The sequence below is a fragment of the Epinephelus lanceolatus genome, chromosome 2 (assembly GCF_041903045.1).
Source record: "Epinephelus lanceolatus isolate andai-2023 chromosome 2, ASM4190304v1, whole genome shotgun sequence".
Lineage (NCBI taxonomy): Eukaryota > Metazoa > Chordata > Actinopteri > Perciformes > Serranidae > Epinephelus > Epinephelus lanceolatus.
This window is the reverse complement of record NC_135735.1, coordinates 17,858,185-17,872,665: the sequence shown is the minus strand read 5'-3', so window position 1 is coordinate 17,872,665 and position 14,481 is coordinate 17,858,185. Positions and strand designations below refer to the sequence as shown.

Genomic DNA, 14,481 nt, shown 5'->3' with positions numbered 1-14,481 from the left:
GTATGTCTAATGACCCGGCGACGGTTGTGGATGCTCGGGCCCCTTACAAGAAAAGGAGACGTGTAGGAAGTGGTCTCGTTACGCCGGAGAATCGTGAATTTGAGCTAGAGCTGGAGGGGGTTAATGGGTATGTTTACAATGTTAAATATCAGGACTCTGTCGTTACACTCAGTGCGGCCACCGGTCGCAGTGTGGTTCCAGGCGTTGAAACATGGACGGTCAGTTTGGTGCATAGAGATTGGAAATTGTTTTGGTCAGAGGTCTGCCCTGACCTAGACCAACCCAGTTTCCCAGAGAGTATTTATGTCTCGCAGTGGGTCAGCAAAACGGGCCCCGAGATGTACCGCGTCGAGACGGATCGTTTTAACAAACGGCGGGAGGACTTTATTTTTCTCAGTGTGTGCAAAGATCGAGAATCTGTGATCGCGAGCAGAGGCCGCGACGCATGGGGACAACAACCCTACCCTCTTACACTTCAAGAGCGTGACGAGTGGTTTAAAACTGTTTTCTTTATTCAGTGGTGCGACTGGAGATCTCTGCAGAAATTGTTTGACGAAGCTGACAAGGGCATCAGAAGAGACAGGATCCTCTCTTCTTATCAGAGTGTTAGAAAACGTCTTCTTTTCGATGATGCGCAGGCTAATGCGCGGGGTAGTCACCTTGTGCCGCCCGAAAATCATCAGACACGTCGACTACTGATAAAGCCTAGGTTAGCATAACTTTTGTATTTTTTTGTCATTTTAAATTATGATAAACGGTGTATAAGATTTTAATGTTTTTTTTCTGTTTTTTTTTTTTTTTTTTTTTTTTACAGGTAGTGTCCTTATCAACACCTGTGACGACGATGATACTAGAGGGTGTTGGGAAAACGATTGCGGTGGTGTGGAACCCTGCACAACTCATATGAAGTCGCATGAGGCGCTGCATGTGAAGAAGAAGGAGAAGAAGGAGGAGGAGAAGGGACATGTCTCGACACTGTCCCTGACAAAAGACGACGTGGACACGATCAAAGACTTTCTATCACGCTGCCAGTATCACGCAGGGTGGGAAAAAACAAAAGCTCTCTGCAGCGGGTGTAAAATCAGCCACTCGAGTCAGCGTCATCACACTCAGATCAGATGTATGTATTTTGACCAGATTCTGGACTCTGTATTCAAGCAGTCTCTAGGAAAAGCTCTACATTACCTGTTTGCGCAGATATCACCGGGGGCTTTCTCACAAGACAGGCTTTTAGGAGCGGCCGAGACTCTGAGACACTATCTCAGACCCGGATGTGACGGAATATCTGCCAACGAGGAAATGGAGACGATGGAGGACCACAAGCACGAGACCGCTTTACGCAACGCCTTCACCGTGTGGACCAAGTGCTGCTGCTGCTGCATATCGACAGATTTGTAATATTTACCACAGAAAAAATGATGTTGTTGTTGTTTGGGATCACAATAGCCACGTATCTTTTGTCGTGGAAAAGACGCCATGCCATGAACAGACTGACATCACTTCTGTACGGGGTAATTACCGGTGACTGTGTCCCACGCAACTGTGTTACATTCAACAACCATTTAAACGATATAAGGACAAATGTTATAAATTGGAATGATACCGTGTGTGCGGCAGCACACAGTTCATCAGCGGTTAAAGATGTGGTAACAGCATATTTCACAAACTGTAATGAGTCTGAGGCGTTTGCAACAGGCCACGTTATTTGTCTTTGTGCATTTCTTTGTGATGCGTGTGTTTTGATGATTAAAAATGGTGTGCCATTAGATGTTTGTGATGCAGTTCAGCACCTAGTGCGACACATGATAGACAGAGATGTGACGGTGTGTGTAAAATACCTAAACATGTTGAAAAACCATAAATAAATAAATAAAAGACGGTGTGTCGACCTCATTTTGGCCACTTGTGTTGTTGACTGAATATGGAGCGCACGATAGACAAGATTTACCACGACCCCGCACACCCAGGGGGTCTTGGAGGTGTACAAAAACTTTGCGACGCTGTTAGAAAATGCACTGGGGAGGCTCCGGGGATGCCTGAAGTAAAGCGTTACTTGCAGGGGCAAGATGTGTATACCCTCCACGCTAGAGCAGCTGTACACTTCCCTAGAAATAGGGTGTTGGTTAGCGGTATTGACAAACAGTTCCAGGCCGATCTGGTGGACATGAGTGAATATTCAGCAGAAAATGACAATGTGCGCTACCTGCTGACATGTATCGATGTATTTTCTAAATATGCATGGGTTAGGTGTCTTAAAAACAAGACCGGTACATCTGTTGCAAAGGCGTTTGAAGACATTTTGAACGAAGGCCGCATACCTGTAAAACTCCAAACCGATCAGGGGACAGAGTTTTATAACAAACAGTTTCAACACCTAATGGAGGTGTATAAAATTAAACATTTCTCTACCTCAAACGAGACTAAGGCTAGCACGGTTGAACGTTTCAACAGAACATTTAAGACCCGCATGTGGAGATATCTAACGTCTGTTAATTCGCGTAGATATGTTGATGTCGTCCAGGACCTCGTCAACGCTTACAACAAGTCTCACCACAGATCGATAAAGATGGCCCCATCCGATGTAAACAAAGACAACGAGAAGCTCGTCTTTAACACGCTGTACAAGGAGAAGAAGAAACCGCCGAGGATCGTATCGTTCAAATATAATGTAGGGGACACTGTGAGAATATCAAAACTCCGAGGGGTGTTTAGAAAAGGTTATGAACAAACATATACAGACAAGTTTTTTACAATAACTAGGCGCACAGCCCGTGACCAGCCTGTGTATAGAATATCAGATTGCTCGGGTGATGAGGTAAAAGGCGCATTTTACGAGCCTGAGCTACAGCCGGTAATCATTGACAAAAACAAGGTGTTTAAAATAGAGAAAATAATATCCAGAAAAACTATAGGCCGGAAAAAGATGGCGCTTGTGAAATGGTTGGGGTGGCCTGAGAAATTTAACTCGTGGGTCTCTGAAAAGGACATCGTTGACGTGTAATATATATATATATATATATATATATATATATATATATATATATATATATATATATATATATATCACGGGGCGTTATCTGTTTACACAGCCACTTTGGAATTGTCGCACGTCCCAACAACATCAAGAAGATGGAGAACAAGAACGGATTTTATGTCACGTTACCGAGTAATGCATCGCTACACGTGTATCCTAATAACAAGATATGGCGCTACCGAACAAAATTAGCAAAACCGATCGTTCTGAGCGAACCGTACGAGGTGGGGGTTATTGAACTTCAGTACCCTAGGGTGTGGTCAACGTTCCCTGCTTCTGACGCGGACGTGTTAATATACGACAGTAAAACCAACCAGACAGCCACTATAACACTGTTTGCCGGGTTTTACGACTCCATTCCCAGAATACTAAAAGAATTTAATGCTAAATGCATCGGCAACCCGATAACATCGCGCTTAGGTCTTCAATATAACAACATTACAAATCATGTTTATTTTTCGGGAGGAGAAGGATATAAGGTGACGTTCCGCGGGAAACTGGCCGAAATATTGGGTTTTAAGCCCGGTGAGCCGTTTGAGATACCGGTGACCCCTATTTTTAAGAAAATCTACGCCAGTCCTCACCCCGCAGATATTTTTGGGGGAGTTTATCATATATACGTTTACAGCGATATCGTTGATTATCAGCTAGTGGGAGACAGCCACGCGCCGCTCCTCCGATGTATAAATATAACGCCGGAGGTAGGTCGTATGCCCACTCTGACATATGACAAGCCACACTATACATCGCTCTCCAAATCTGTCATTGACGATATCGAGATATCGTTAAAAAACGATCAAAACCAGTATATACCATTCACGTACGGAAAAGTGATTGTTAAACTACACTTTAGACCTGTGAAGCAGTATTTCTAGACCTGAGAAAATGGCCTACACACCATATGTGCGTGACGATGCCCGATATATGACATATTACATGAACCAAGCGGGTGGCGAATTACCCGGATTTATAGGTTCAAGTACACAATACGGTAACGGTTTAGGTGGCATATTTCGAGGCTTGCTTAGAATGGCTGTACCATTATTTAAAAAAGGATTCAGCATCGCCAAGCCACATTTAAAAAACGCAGCTGTAAACATTGTAGGGGATATGGCGTCCAACATTGCCAGAAGAGCTGTATCGAGACGACAGGAAGGAAACGGGTTGATGGTGATCAGAAAAAGATTGTCCAAAAGACCCCCCTCGTCGAGGGGTCGCAGCTCCGGCAGGTCCAAAAAGCGTAAAACGACCGTCAAAGTGACACGACGCATCAGAAAAAAGTCGGCCGCCAAGAGAAGCGCAACTTCCAAAAGACGCTCGGTGATTCTGCGTAAAGACATATTCTAGTCTGAGAAGAGAAAACAACAGCACCGGCCATAGCTCTCATACACAACCAGTCGGAAGAATGTGTGAAGACGGAGCTGGATCTGTTCACAGTGCCGTACACACAGACATCCATTGAAAAATCTACATTTGTCGAAATACCCCCGGTTTCGGCATTACGGGATGCCGGGCCTCTGGAATTTTTTATATCGGCCTGCGGCGAGGATTACATTGATCTAAACGATACCTACCTGTACATGCTCTGGCCATATCACGTAATGATTTCGGGAGTGGTTACACGTTATTCTGCTTCAATCTGGAACCGGACGACGGTCGTGCAGGGAACGTATCACTGATTAAAAGTGGTAATGTGAGGTTGGAAGTCCGTTTCAGAGTACCTCTACAGCGCACCGTTAACCTCGTGTGTTATGCTGTTTACGATTCTGTTATCGAAATATCAAACAAGAGACAAGTACTTTTGGATTATTACTAAAAAGAAGAAGAAGCGGTATCAGCCATGAACACTATAGAGCTGACCGGCATCCTCAATAAAAGAATCATTAACGGGACAAATTTTTTAGGAGTCCTGGCATGCGACCAGCTGTCAAACCATAAAGGCACAGCGTTCCCAGCCATGCTGGTTGTGAATACACATCCCTCTAACATGCCCGGTGAACACTGGCTCGCTATTTATATTACGAAACAGAAGCATGGATATTTTTTCGACAGTTTTGGAAACCCTCCCAACAGCGACAAATTTCCATCGGAGATATACAGATACCTCGTTGAAAACTGTGCAGGCGTGTATTATTCCCAGAGGCAGGTTCAGAACAACTACTCTACAACCTGTGGACAGCATTGTGTCTTTTTTCTGTGTCATATACAAAGAGGAATTCCTTTTACAAGAATATTAAACATGTATAGTGCTAATCTGGCACGCAATGATGCTATGGTGTGCAAGTTTGTAAACAAAATACAGCCCTCTGTATGCCGTGGATATAATTTCACATGTGTACAGTGCAGCAACATGCAGTGTGACTGTGAATAATTCTAATAAATAAAAGAGAGAGAAAAGCATGATCCGCAGTTCAGACATTCCATTTATTTAACACATTTGTAGAATACATTCATTTGGTCAAGAATTTAATAATAGTAATAATGTAAAAAATAAAAAATACATTCAAGTGGTCAAAAGTTAAAACAAAAATACATTAAATTGGTCAAGAATTTAAAATGAAAAAATACATTCAAGTGGTCAAGAATTTAAAATGAAAATACATTCAAGAATTTAATAATAGTAATAATGAAAAATAAAAAATACATTCAATTGGGCAAGAGTTAAAAACAAAAATACATTAAATTGGTTAAGAATTTAATAATAGTAATAATGAAAAATAAAAATACATTCAAACGGCATTCAAAAGTAAATATTAAAAAAAAGATAAAGAAATCAGAACAACTGTAACAAAATTACACACATCCTTTTATTATTAAAAATCCTCCCACTGTGAAGTGTTTAGTCTGTGAGGTAGTGAACGTGTTGAAGCAGGTGTCCTTAGTGGGGTGCTAAAGTACCCCGGTGAGTCTATTACCGACCGTTTTTTCCCGTTGCTTTTATGGGCTGAAAAAACTAGGGGCGTCTCCGATTCTTTTATACTCAGCTATATCGCCACGCACCTGTTTGTTAGGGATGGCCATTAAAGGTATGTTTAAATGGGCTAGGGTTTTTAGGAACACGTCCCACCCCAGTGGTCTAGGAATGTCTGAAATGTTGTGTGATGCAGTGACACTTTTCACCAGGTCATACAAATGAGTACCGCGGAGGGGACGACCGTTAACAACAATTTCAGCGTTGTCTGTCCAGGATAAAACATGCTTTGAGCGGGTAATTGCATCTAGAATGTATTCAGCATTTCTCTGACTTCTTTTGGGAATGTGTTTTAACACACCCTCTAAAACCGTGTCCTTTTTATGCCCATCATCATCATCATCATCGTCAGGTCTGCGGTCCTCGGGTCTAATTTCGGTATCAGGCATTGACAGGGTCAGTACAGTTTTTTCACGCTCACCCTGTCTCACCAATGCCAAATAACGATGCAGTACTTGAGAGTATTTTTTGGCCTTTTCATATACGTCTGTGTCCGGTAGTTTCAAAATGTCAGACATGGCTCGGTCAAGATCGTTTTGTACTACCTGTCTTATGCTTGCAGTGTTTTGGTCCTGATACTGCTGCTGCTGCTGCTGTTGTTGCTGTTTTAACATGTCAAGCTGATGCTGAGGAACCAAAAACATCTTCTGCGCATGCTCCATATTCTTCTTTCTTAACCTCTGCTTATCAGGCTTGTAATAAATGGTATAGCTGCTCCAAGTAGTGGTAGTAAAAACCCGCCGCTCTGGTTAATCGTCTTTTTCTTCTTTAAATGTTTAACATTTTTGTCCGCAACCAGTCTGATGATGCCTCTCTTCTTTTTTAACTGAGCGTACTGTTTTTCTGTCAAAGGGATGTTACCTCTCAACACATTTAAAGCTATTTCACAGAGTGCATCGATAAAGTCTGCGCTAGCGCCACACACAATGACCCTTCTCATACCCGGCGTTGCTTTATATAACAACTCCAACATGGCTAGATTCCTCTGCACGCGTGACGACATTATTTAGCCCTTTGTTTTTTAGGCATATAAACAACGTGCTGATTTGATAACAAAGCGGTTCTGAGCCTCAAGTGGTCTGGAGTGGCAGCTTTATAATCTATGAGGAGATACCCGTATGCAGAACTAGTGGCGTCATTAAACGCCTCTAAAAAATATTTAGTGTTTCCAGGAAACATCTGTTTGCCCAGAAGTGTAACCTGATATTTATCCCTAGGGTTTTTGAACAAGACAAGGTAGTTTGTGTTTAAACTAATGGTTCTGCTAGCCTTGCCTTGTATAAACAAATTTTGAACCAGATATATACAGCTGAGATTTCTATGGTGGACATATTTGGTGAATACATTCTGAACTTCTATATTGTTACTGGCGTCATTCATTAAATCGTCTATGACGAGTAGATTAGTCTTGTCCGGGGGTAATAACTCATCGTCACACAGGGAATCGGGTAACCCTTTAACAAAGCTGATGTCTCTTAATTTAAGGAGTTGGTCGTATAAAGGCTGCCAGCATGAGTATACGTAGACCAAATTATCAATGTTATGTGAAATAACTGTAGGTGCATTTTCAATAAGACCCTTGACAAAATACGTCTTTCCACAATTTGAGGGACCACTCACCACCAAACTAAACGGATGCTGCAGTCTTGAGTCAAAAGAGATGTTAGTAGCCATAAGGCAGCGTGCTGTAGTCTGACAGGACTCTGCGCTTGTTATATACCACCTTGACTTTTTTGTGTACTATGTCATTTTTAAGATGAAACTTCTCTTTATCACGTCTGATGGTTTCCGCCTCTGTGATCACATGCATCTGAGTGTTCTGATTGGTCACAAAGGACTGGACCAACCCCTTAAGCGACTCGTGGGTGAGCACTGCTGCATTTTTGGTGTTAAGTGTGACACCCTTGCACTTGACCTGCGTTTTACCAAGTTTTGTGCAGTAGGCGTAACACTTTGGACCCCCGGACACAAACTCTGTGATATAATCTTCCTCTGGGAGCCCGCACACATCACCGTCATTGATCTCGTCGGTTAAGTCACCCAAGTATGAGCCTAGAGGGGGAACCCAATCACCTGGGCTGGACGTGAAAATGACGCTGTCCGTGTCACAGTACAGCACACGCTCCTGTAGCCTGTCCAACAAGTCATACAGCATCAGCCTAGCATAGGCGGTGGTCATAGCCCCTATGAACACATTCACATCATTCACTCTGGACGCCTTACCATCTGCGTGACACCACTGGACAATGGCCACGTCATCGGATATAAACCCAAACTGACGCACGTCATAATGGTCGCTGAACATGAGCTGTGTGAATCTCTCCGGTTCTGTAATTAACTCGCAGGAGGGCATGTTACTCCGCATGCTGAATCTGCCCCACAATGAGTTCAGGAGAAGCTTGTTACAATTCCTGACCGCCTTGTTGACACAGATTTTGTCAGCATCGAGTAAAATCCCCTCCTTTTCATGGTAGTCGCGTATGTACTGGACTTTTTCTGCAGGAGAAGTGACATGCCCGGGGTAGCCTGACGCCTCCTGCTTACACTTCAAAAACGTCTTGACATATTCCTTGAACAATGTGTCTGTCTTGTTTGGGAAATGCCACACTTCATCAATGCAGACAATCTGGTACCCCTTCTCGACAGCTTTCTGAAGTTCAAATGAGACCCACACACCTGCCAGCTGTCGCTCGGCGTCAGTATGCGCACAGACACTGGTCTGGTTTAACTCCTCAGCACACCTGCCACACAACGGAAACATGAGCCTTTTGTGACACCTGTAGGGCAGTACGGGGTGGTACAGACCTTTGGGAGGAAGCACGGTACACTTTACAAACCCGAAATAATTTTCTACCGGACCAAAATCTCTGTGGATAATTTGAGGGTGTCCAACTGGGTATTGTTTTTTTGACTGTACAGTAGGATACAGGCTTGTGAAATCGTAGTATCTGATTTTCTCATCTGCGTTATCAGCCTTGTGGTACATTTTGATGGCGTTTGTACACCCTCCAAAAAGGGCTTGTCGTGGGTCGAGGCGTTCTTTGGGCCTGTAAGTGTTGAGGTGCGCCTGAACAGATGGGTCTGAACGTTTTAGCGCCTCCCACTCACATTCCCACATCACCACCACACGCAGACCATGCACGCTTTTCAACGCTGATATTTTTTCACAGAATGAGTGGTACAGACTGCCATAGGGTTTTTTGGTGACAGGATTCACTTCGGTCTGGACGCAACACTTGACACATCCGTGAAAAAAGCATCCCGCAAACTCATAGCAGGTGTTTGTGGCCGTGTTATACCCGTCCACAAAAAACTGCCCAAACCGTTGCTCACCGCGGTTCAAAGCGTGTCTAATCTCGGAGCCTTCTACCTTGGCCACGTACTCCAGCCACTGCATAGACACCTCAGAATAGGTTTTATTCTGCCGTGTGTATGCGCCTTCATACGTGAGGGCGAGGGTGTCTTTGGGTAGAAAACGCGTTTTGAAAACGCCCATGCAACTCGACGCCAGTGTCGTAAACGCGAACGGGTTGAGGTCTGTGCACCTGATAAATGTCTCACGATAAATTAGACAGGCCTTGCGAAGCACTTCTACATCATTAACACAGTAGTGGCGAATTTCTGTCTGGAAATCAAAGGTTTTCTCACGGACGGTGTCATACCACATCATGAACCTATGCTTGTCGCTGTCAGACATGGTGTTGTACCCGTAATAAGAGGGGTCGGGGTATTTGCCCACATAGTACTCGTTGGCCTCGGTGTTGAACTTGTGCGGAAAATACCCCTTCTCCATGTCCTCAAAACCCATGGCAGCCGGTGTCCTGGATAAACGCATGGGTAGAAAGCTGAAAGAATCGATCCAGCGTTGCTGGAATGCCTTGTCATACATCAGGATGACCCTACTGCCACGCATGGTTACTGTGGGAGGGATCCCCTGTTGCACAAAATATTCCAGCAGTATGTAATTATCAAACCCAGAGGCGTTGTGTGCAATAAATGTGTACCCCTTATATTTTGGCTGCCGGTACCGTTTAACAAACGTGTCAACGCATTTCAGGGTGTTGAAACAAAATTTGTTTCCCTCTGTGTCCATAGCGCACACAAAGTTTGCTTCGTGCTTGCCCTCGTGATAACGCGTCTCAAAATCAAAAAATATGTATTTTGTGTGTGGGGTTTGTTTTTTCAGCGGCTGGATAAAACACTGGTGTACCGCATCGCTCTCATTTAGGGCCTCACCGCAGTGTGTACACTTTGGTGGTGTGCATTTATGCTGCGTTCTTGCCGCCTTGTAGGTTTTACCGCACTCTTCACAATATTTCACTTTGTCACACGGCGCTGCGTCGTGTTTAGAGTGAGGGTGTTTATGCTGATGATAGCAGTGTCTGGACTTGCAGATTCGTTTACACTCTGTACATTTTACAGTGGCCCCTGTGTGCATGTGACACGGTGTATAACAAACATTGCAGAGGTATTTACAAACGTGCTTAAACGGTTCTGTGTATGAACCGTAACAGTAGTCACACACATAGGTACCGCCAAAGAAACCGGATTTATTTACAATCAGGTAATAATGGTCATTGTGCAGGTACATCCACACAGTGCTGGCGTGTACTGCGTCATGGGTTTTGTAACACTGTAGGTGTTTACGCCCTGAACCATGGTGGAATACTACGATTTTTAGGTTTAAGTGATTTTCAAATTTTGTGATATCAGAGAGCGACACCTTGTGGGTTTCATCAAATCCTACAGCGCTATGCAGTTGTTTAGCATACTGCATTTTATCAGCGGCAGACAAGCTTTCATTAACAAAATGGGCGAGACAAAGAGAGAAACAAAGACTGTTCTGAGACCCATCGTTTTCAGGGTTATACAGGTGCCTTCCCTTCTTAGATAAAATTTCATCATAAGGGACGCTTCCTAGCCTCAGTCTAGAGCCAGCACCACTACTACCACGTGCCACGGTCACAACAAACTCCAGATCATCATCTGTCAGCGACGTGTCATTACTCTGCACAACTTGAGAGATCACCTCCAAAAACTCGTCAGCGTTATATGCGTTGTCAGAGCTTAAAACAGCTTGCACATCGCTGGCTAGAGATGGTCCTCTCAAAACCACATTTAATACACTACCTGCAGGAGAGTCCTCTAAGGCTGCACCAATCACGCCTGACAACCTCTCTCTAACACTGTCAATTGCCTGGGTGATATTATCAAGACTAACGTCTCTGAAATCGACCCTCTGGCGAAATTCGGCAGCGTTGAATCTAGGTATGTCACGGACACGCAACTGTGCACCGCCTGTACTGGTAGACGGCACAGCGGGTGTTCCTTCTACCGGATTTCCTGCACCGTGTTGACAGACCATAGAGTTACTCACAGAACCGACAGCAACATGTTCAGCAGAGACCCCACGATCACACACATTCACACCAGAGACCCCACGATCACACACATTCACACCAGAGACACTCACGGTCCCAGAACCGACAGCAGCATGTTCAGCAGAGACCCCACTATCACGCACACATTCACACCGGAGACACTCACAGTCCCAGAACTGACAGCAGCGGCATGGTGAGGCTATATTATCATCACTGTTATTATCATTGTCACTGTTGTTGTTATTATTAACACCGATTTCTACAATAACAGCAGCATTAGATGTAGCGGGAGTAGCAGCAACACCAGAACCTGAACCACATGCGTGTGGTGGTGATGGCGATGATGATGAGGATAAAATTCTGTCTCTTAAAAACAGCGCTGTTCTCTTCTCTATCCCCCGCATTCTTTTTAAAATGTATCTGGACCAGCGCATAACACTGCTGTGGCTAGCCAATACATCTGGTCCAGAGGGTGTGTTAAAACGTTCCCTAACTGTACCTGTCAAAGCACGCCGCCCCTCTGTAGTGCACTGGGACGAATCGACATTATCAGTAAAATGTGTGCTTTCGTCATCGGTGTCATAACGACCATCCCGACCTGAGTGCTCATTCGTTTTTAACAGTTTCCTTGGTGGTGCCATTATCTACGTCTACTTACAGTGTGTTCCTGTTTTTCTACACAATGCGTCTACTAGATTATTTATTGATGTTGTGGTTGTGTGCTGTAGTTCAATTAAGGTACCGACGCTCTGTTTAATCAACTGTACCTGTGTATTAAGGGCTCTGTAGCGTCGCTTGTTAGTTTTACTGTTCCTAATCAGGTTTCGCCGCTCGCTTGCCAGGAGGAGGTATCGTGTCTCGGCAATTCTTTTCTGCCGCTGTTCGCGCTTGATTAACCTAGCCTGCTGCCTGCACCTGATTTTGAGCAAAACGTTCTCTCTTGCTAGAGCAGCCTCTGGTATGGGAGAATCAGAGGGTGAGACAGGGTCGGTAATAGGCTGAGGAGGGGTAGGTGGAGGCGGGGTGGAGAGCGGGGACGTATGGTTTACGACACTCTCAACACCGGCATCAACAACCACCCCTACTGAAGGAGACAGGGGGAGAGGGACAGGAGGCTGAGGAAGGCTGGAGGGCAGGGGCGTATGGTTTACGACACTCTCAACACCGGCATCAACAACCACACCTACTGGAGGAGGCAGGGGGAGAGGGATAGGCTGAGGAGGGGTAGTTGGAGGCGGGGTGGAGGCTTGGCCTGGATATGCGTCAACAAATACCACGCTCTCATCAACAGCATCAACAACAACACCAACAGCTGATGGGGGAGGCCTGGGAAGAGGGATAGGGGATGGAGGGGGGAGGAGGACCCTGGGGGGTAGCGGCGGGGTGGAAGCCTGGCCTGGATATACGTCAACAAATACTATGCTCTCCTCTTCACCATTTTCAACAACAACGTCAGCAAAAACAGCGGGAGGGGGAGGAAATGAAGCGGGTATAGGTGATAATGTCAGTAAATTGGGTAAGTTACTGTGTCTGTAATCACCAGTACTGTCTAACAGGTCATCAAAATCTGGAATATAGTCATCACCTCTTAATAATGTAGGGATTGTGGGGAGATTCCCCACACACACACCTCTCCCCGCTGCGGGAGCAGAAGCAGCACCAGTATCAGCAACGCCAGCCTTCACAGGTGTACTTGTAGAAAACAGATCTTTGCTTACTTCGTGCTGATGCTGTAGGCTGGTGTCCAGTGGTGGGAAGAGCGACTCCTGCTGACTCCACAAAGCCTCTACAGATATTCCCTCGTGAAATAGCCGCCGGTGCGGAGGAGGAGGAGGAGATGGTCCGTGTTCCTCACTGATCGATGCCCTCTCACGCTGCTGGGCGCCCACTGTTCCGCCGACTTCCTCTCGGCCGTTAGGAAACGAGTTCACAGACTCCCCGACCTCTGTCGTTGAAGCACTCCTCAACACTCGCTGGAGCCGGTTCTACACCGCCTGATCCTTGTGCGCTCCACGCTCCACCCGCAGATAATCCCTGGGCAACCAGTAACGCAGCTACCGCAGCGTTTGTTTCTTGCGTGGCCGTCAGCTCAGGCGGTTGAGTACTGTTTATTAAAAAAAATAAAATAAAAAAAATTACAACATTAACGTTATCATTATTATTAATATTATTATTATCATTATTAGGCTGCTATTATTATTATTATTATTATTATTATTATTATATATAACGACGTGTCTTACGTGAGAAATCCTTGTCCTGACGGTGTAACCCTCTGGAAATTTTCAGCTGGGTAGTCCTGGTGAATCGCCCAGGCACTGTTATGGAAAAACAAAAAAACGATATGTTAGCAGTATTCTGTATCCGACACATATTAGCATAATATTCATATAAAGTAGCATTAAAACATTATGTCTTACGTGTTAAACCCGCTAGAGAACTGATGGAGGGGTCTCAGCGGCCTGCGCTGTGCACTGTGGAGAAAGAGGAGGTAAAACAGATGTTTACAATGATGCCGCAAGCATTCCCCCATTAATGATAAATAAAATATATAAAGAAAACAGTCTTACGGTATAAAATCTCTAGCAGCAGAGGCTGGAGGGTCTGTTCTGCGCCTTTTCAACGAAAGTGAGCGTCTTTGTGTTGCAGCTGGAAAGTAATACCATTATTTAGCCTAGTAACACACTCTTTAAAATAATAATAATAAAATACATTCATTAGGTCAAGATTTAAAACGAAAATACATTCATTATGTTTAGAATTTAATATCAGTAATAATGAAAATAAGTGAACACACACACACACACGATCACACACACACACACACACACACACACACACAACGAAATGTTATTTTAACTTACGGCCGGTGCGGCGGGGTGCAGGGGCATGGTTTTCAACTCCGGAATCGTCAGCAACTGCGCCTAATAAGAAAACACTTTTTTTTTTTTTTTTTTGTAGTTGTAGTTTTTAGAATGTTTTTTCTGAGAAAAATTAAGTATCTAGAGAGCAATGTTATGGGGAGGGGATTATTACGCAAGGAGGGGCTTTTGATTAGCCAATAGCTACGGTTTCATTCGGAACCACCCCCAGAA

The 14,481-nt window shown here is 44.6% G+C and overlaps 1 long non-coding RNA gene across 1 annotated transcript; it reads right to left on the bottom strand.

Moving 5' to 3' along the window:
• Positions 1-12,783: 12,783 nt before the first annotated feature.
• LOC144459034 (uncharacterized) lies at positions 12,784-14,114 on the bottom strand. Its single transcript, XR_013488311.1, has 4 exons — positions 13,957-14,114; positions 13,807-13,860; positions 13,630-13,704; positions 12,784-13,490 (listed from the first exon to the last, which is right to left on the bottom strand). It is a non-coding gene; the product is annotated as an uncharacterized LOC144459034 (long non-coding RNA).
• Between the last annotated feature and the right edge of the window lie 367 nt (positions 14,115-14,481).